Raw genomic sequence first — 6,656 nt, forward strand, 5'->3', positions numbered from 1 at the left:
AGAGGAGGAGAGTGCGCGAGCGGCCCGGCTCCCAAGCGCCACAAGTTCATGTTTTCAAATGTTTGTGTGTTGGATGTTCATTCAATAAAAATGCATACATTCTCACAAAAAGAGCTATTTCCTCCTCACTCAGTCAATACGGTGCCGCTTGCCCCGCCTCAGAGCAGTGCAGAGCCGCCGCCCACACACTCACCGGCGCATCCAACGACCAAGCCGCTATGTCAGTTCCTGAGCTCGTGGGAAGTTATTCCGGGAATCTCGCGCTGGCTACTCGGTGTGATAGAGCGTGGGTATACCCTTCAATTCAGACGCAGACCACCCCGTTTCAATGGCGTGGTGCAGTCTCTAACATTGCCCCGAAATGCCCTGGTTCTGAGACAAGAGGTATGCAGTCTGCTCGAAAAAGGAGCGATAGAACGAGTCCCTCCCAGCGAGCTGGAGAGCGGGTTTTACAGCCGCTATTTCGTGGTACCCAAAAGAGACGGGGGACTCCGCCCGATTCTAGATCTCAGGCCCATCAACAGAGCGCTTTGCAAGCGTCCATTCAGGATGATAACGCTGAAACAAATCCTGGCGCAAATTCGCCCCGGGGACTGGTTTGCGTCCGTGGATTTAAAGGACGCATACTTTCACATTCAGATAGCACCGCATCACAGACGCTTTCTGAGGTTTGCTTTCGAGGGCACAGCGTACCAATACTCTGTTCTCCCGTTCGGGCTGGCTTTGGCCCCACGCACTTTCTCAAAGTGCATGGATGCAGCACTTTCCCCCCTCAGAGCGAGCGGGATGCGCGTTCTCAACTATCTGGACGATTGGCTGATTTTAGCTCAGTCCCGGGACACGCTAGTCAGCCATATAGACACGCTGCTTCGTCACTTGGAGTCCCTAGGGCTATGTGTCAACGTGCAGAAGAGCATTCTCGCCCCGAGTCAGTCTATAACATATCTGGGAGTGTGCTTCGACTCGGTGGAGATGAGAGCCCGCCTCTCTCGGGAGCGCTCGGCGGCCATTTTGTCTTCCCTGCGCCATTTCAGACTGGGCAGCTCTGTTCACTTGAAGGAATTTCAGAGGCTGCTGGGGCTCATGGTGTCTGCTGCAGCGATATTTCATCTGGGCTTACTACACATGCGCCTCCTGCAATTATGGTTGAAATCTCGAGTCCCTTGGACGGCGTGGACTTTGGACCGTTTGCGCAGCGCGAAGCTCTGAGGCCGTGGCGCAACCCAGATCTCTTCAGCCGGGGGGTTCCCCTGGGCTTGGTGACGTCACGCGTTGTGGTCACGACGGACGCATCGACTCGCGACTGGGGAGCAGTGTGCGAGGGCATGCCAGCTTCGGGGCTATGGTCAGAACCCCAGGGCCGGGGTTATTCTCCTTTGAAAATGTGCGTTCCGGGCTGGAATGTAGGTCTCTGTTTTTACCCAATTGTATTTCGGCACGCCGGGTTGCCAGTTGGCGGAAAACACAGCGTATTTCATTTCATTCATCGTCAAGTGCGCTCGTTCCTGTTGCTGTCTTCAATCTGGCAACCTGCGTGTGCGTCAAGTCTGAGGAGGAGGGGCAGGGTGAAAAAAACCCTCTCCAATATTTTGAATTTGGACTGCAATACCTAGTTCAACCACTCGGCGTCAATCCTACATACAGCACCTTTAATGCAAGTATTATTTATAAAAAAAAAAAAGTCTGACTTCAAAACTTTGAACTGTGCATGTATGTTGAAAGTGAAATGCAACTAGGCCTACTGTTTATTTATTTATTTTAAATATAATTGAATACAAAACTGTTCATTAAAAATTATATTATCAGCCATTTTTGTCAGCAGTTTGGCTGAAAAGATTTGCTCATATTTTGATTAGTACATTAAAAAAGTTATTTCCAAAAAAATATTTTTTTCTCTATACTGAAATATTTCCTTTTTTTTTTTTTTACATAACTTCTGTTTTATTTTTTCATAAAAATAAATATGATTTAAATCATAAAAGTTTTTGTTTATTAAAAAAACATATTCAGTGTGATCTCAGACGAATGATTTCTCATTTGCCACTGTAAGATTTCCTCATTTGTCACTGTTCTTTCTACCTGTCCTCTCATGTTTTCAATACTTCTATTTGCAGTGGTCATCCTCGTTATGCACTCGGTGTTGATTGGTGGAGGAACCCAGAAGTTGCTGTTGGAGACTGCTTATGACATGCGGATGACAGACGGCTCGCTGGTGTTTTTACCTTACGATACGCTCTTTTACAGTCTGCCCTACCATCATATAACCCAGCCTGTCCTGCGCTATAACAGTAAGCTGCTACGAGCTTACGATGCTGTGCTCACCATCACTATTGAGTCTCCACAGGAACAGTCTTTCTACCAAGCTTTTGAAAAGGCCCAGGAGCAAGGAGGGCTTCCCAGGCACCTTAAACCACAGCAGGTACAGCAATGTTTTACATGGGGCTTTACATTTTTTTTTTAACACTAAGCTAATATGTAGCTAATGTAAAACCTTCACATCCCTTACAGGTGTCCCCATTGTTTGGCACCATCTACTCCTACATCATGTTCATGGCTCATGCTGTGCAAAGTGTCAGGGCTTCAGGTCAGTGGATGTCTGGGGGGAACATCGCCCAGAATGCCTGAAACCTGCTATTCAAAGGTTTTAGCCTACAAGCAAACTCTTCTGACTTTGGCACAAAGGACTATGTGATGCTGGACACAGATGGCTTTTCTTGGGAGTTGCAACCTACATACCATATTGAGATGCAGACAGATATGGTGCGTTTTCTGGGACGGCCGATTCATTTTCCCCCAGCTGGACCACCAAAAACGGATTCCAGCTGCTTGTTTACACATGGGATCATCTGCCGTGGAGGTGAGTGTGTATGTACATGCTTTTTTGGTTTTCGTTCACATCGACATACATGCATTTTATGTCATATGTATCATGTATCAGTCACCCTCTGTGTTACAGGTGTGAATCTTTTACACATGGTTTTAATCTTCCTGTCTGGTTTTCTGTTCATCTTCTTCTCAATTGGCTTTTCTTACTGCATCAGGTATTCATCAAATTATAACCTGAATTTATTGTAACATTTAATGTTGCTCAGAGTGTGTAGACTCTGTCTAAAAGTTTCTTTAAATATTTGTAATGTTTTGTATAGGCGTAAAATTAGTAAGATCCGAATGGTGCGGGGTCCAAAAAAGATTTTACTGACTTTAAATGATGTCACATTCATCAACCCATCCCTGAGCAATAAGGTCAGTAACACAAGCACATGTGCACACAAACATTCCCATACTCTAATTATTCATACTTGTATCTGAAAAACAGGAGCTGAGCTTGGATGACAGCAAGGCCAGTGACTCGAGAATGAGCATTTCAGAGCGAAGCCTCAAGTCTCCAGCCACCTACGAAAATTCTAATGTTGCCATTTATGAGGTAAAAGACAAACACTCAATAGGAAAATGGCCGATTGAATATTAAAGGCTCATATTATGAAAAATAGAATATTCTTTTCTACTTTAAAGTGAATTAGTTCAAAATAAACTATAGATTTAACATTCACAACCAAAAAATCCCTCCACAGTCCACTCCAAATGAAGCTGCAAATACGAGTTGTCATGTTTAGAAATCTTCAAATGTATCCGACATTTATATATCAATGGGCTTGAACCACCTTGATGAACAAAAGTGTAAACTACACTATCGTTCAAAAATAATTCTAATTAGTAATTAGAAAAACTCTTCAGTTTGCCTACAGTGCAAACAGGTCTGTGGACAATGCAGTCAACATGGGACTGCATTATGTTCTGCAACATCTAGACAGACCAGGGACTTATGTGAGGATCCTGTTTGTGAACTTGAGCTCGGCCTTTAACACTATCATCCCAAACCTCCTCCTGCCCAAACTAACTCAGCTCTCCGTGCCCACCTCCATCTATCAGTGGATCAACAGCTTCCTGACAGACAGGCAGCAGCTAGTGAGGCTGGGAAAATACACATCCAGCACCCGTATAATCAGCACTGGAGCCCCTCAGGGCTGCGTCCTCTCTCCACTGCTCTTCTCCCTGTACACCAGTGACTGCACATCTAAAGACCCCTCTGTCAAGCTTCTGAAGTTTGCAGATGACACCACACTCATCGGCCTCATACAGGACGGTGACGAGTCTGCTTACAGTCAGGAGGTTAAAGAGCTGGCTGTCTGATGCAGTCTCAACAACCTGGAGCTCAACACGCTCAAAACTGTGGAGATGACCGTGGACTTCAGGAGGAACCCCCCTGCTCTCCCTCCACTCACCATTATGGACAGCACTGTGACTGCAGTGGAGTCATTCAGGTTCCTGGGCACCACTATCTCTCAGGACCCGAAGTGGGACGCTCACATTGACTCCATTGTGAAAAAGGCCCAGCAGAGGCTGTACACCTTCGCCAGCTGAGGAAGTTCAACCTGCCACAGGAGCTGCTGAAACAGTTCTACTCCGCTATCATTGAATCGATTGAAACATAGCAAGCACAAATTCATAATGTCTTCTGAATTTATACTCAAATCATACAGTATGCCACAAAAATAGTTATAATATGAATTATAAATGTACTTATTGGTCATTAAAAACATGATTCTTATAATTATTCATTTATTTGTGCGGTTTTATTTATTGTCACATAAATGCATTTGCAGTTACATCACATGTAAGCTTATGTGTGTTTCTGACTGGCATGCAGGGTATGAAATATCTTCACCACAGGAACGTCTGTCATGGAAGGCTTAAATCCAGGAACTGTGTGGTCGATGGGCGTTTTGTGCTCAAAATCACAGACTATGGCTACAACGAGGTTTTGGAAGCTCAGAGGTTTCCTTATGTTGAACCTCCAGCTGAAAGTAAGGTTTATTGTGAGACCTGTCTTGATGTCTATCTCCTGCATAGGATGTTAAAGTATTTTTAATCCCCCACAGCCCTTCTGTGGACTGCCCCTGAGATATTGAGAGGACCCTACCCTGGTCTATATGGCAGTCACCCTGGTGATGTGTACAGTTTCTCAATCATCATGCAAGAGGTGGTCATGCGACGGCCTCCATTCTGCGTGCTGGAGCACTCTTTTGATAGTAAAATCACATGACCCCACCATCTTTACCAGGGCTTTTCAAACTTTTTGATGACACAGACATACAATTTTTTTGTTTCATGTTGGTTTTCTCTGAACGTTTCTGTGAACCCCTGATCTATACTGTACTGTCTATATTGGTAGAGTGTTGTGTAGACATGTCATTACAATAATTTTACAATGTCTAAGTCTTTAATACATCTGGATCATATAGAAATTGTCCAGAAGGTCCGGAAGCCTCCTCCAATGTGCCGGCCCATTGTGTCCCCGGATCATGCTCCCATGGAGTGTATTCAGCTTATGAAGCAGTGCTGGAATGAACAGCCAGAGAAGAGACCCACATTTGATGAAATCTTTGACCAGGTGAACATCAGCAACGCTGCCAAACCATCACCATAATGTTGAATTTATGTGGTTGCCAGAAATTCAGTGTAAAAATATTGTGATCAAAATACTGTATTATGGGCCATTTATTTCATTAAGTGAAATAATATGTGACCCTGGACCACAAAACCAGTCATAAGGGTACATTTTTCGAAATTGAAATTTATACATCATCTATTTACAGTAGGAAATTTACAAAATATCTTCATGGAGCATGATCTTTACTTAAAGGAACACTCCACTATGTTTGAAAATATACTTATTTTCCAACTCCCCTAGAGTTAAACAGTTGAGTTTTACCGTTTTCGGACGGAAAATGAAAAGTTGCGCCGTTCTAGGCTGATATGGCTAGGAACTATACTCTCATTCCGGCGTAATAATCAAGGAACTTTGCTGCCATACTATGGGTGCAGCAGGCGCAATGATACGCAGCACTTGCTTTAAAACATGAAAAAAATCTAAAAGAAATAAAAAAAGAAAAAAAAGAAAAAGCCGGAATGTGAAATTAAAACCGCCAGTAAGTGGCAGCAAATCACTGTTAACAAGTGAGTCGTTGCGATTGAATCGAATCATTTAAATGGTTGATTCATTCAAGAACGAAACACCGTCATATTAATGATCATTAATTGTATTAATTTTATTAATAATTTTATTAGACTGAATCATGCAGTGAAAGAACACACTCTAAATGCGCACTCGCACTAGTCTAGACTTCACGTAATGTATGCATGCTATCGCAGACGATATATATCGCACACCCCTAGTGTGAATGTGTGTCTGTACTGTATGTGTGTGCATTTGTTAGAGAGAAAGCGGGAGAAAGAGAGTATGTGCTTGCCGTACATAATACGTAACTTTGAGGCAAAAACATTTTAAAAATTGTGGTTTTTATTTTGTTTACTATATTTAATTACATGGTCAGTGTCGTTATGGTTTTGGTTCTTTTGCTGTTGTAGGCTGTAAGGACCTTTGAATAGCTGAAGTCATTTGGTGAAGTGATACGGACATGTAATGCGGCCGAGCCCTGCCTGGAACTACTTTAGCCATGCGTTTCCCTGAAAATAATTGCACACCTTAGAACGTTTGTCAACCAATCAGATTCAAGCATTTAAGGGTTAGTTCACCCAAAAATGAAAATTCTGTCATTAATTACTCACCCTCATGTCGTTTCAAACCCGTAAGA

The 6,656-nt window shown here is 43.4% G+C and overlaps 1 pseudogene; it reads left to right on the top strand.

The window, feature by feature from the left end:
* The window catches only part of LOC107677831 (retinal guanylyl cyclase 2-like), an 18,578-nt pseudogene that overhangs the window by 2,862 nt on the left and 9,060 nt on the right, over positions 1-6,656 (top strand).

Source organism: Sinocyclocheilus anshuiensis, unplaced genomic scaffold, assembly GCF_001515605.1.
Source record: "Sinocyclocheilus anshuiensis isolate Anshui unplaced genomic scaffold, SAMN03320099.WGS_v1.1 scaffold1077, whole genome shotgun sequence".
Classification (NCBI taxonomy): Eukaryota; Metazoa; Chordata; class Actinopteri; order Cypriniformes; family Cyprinidae; genus Sinocyclocheilus; species Sinocyclocheilus anshuiensis.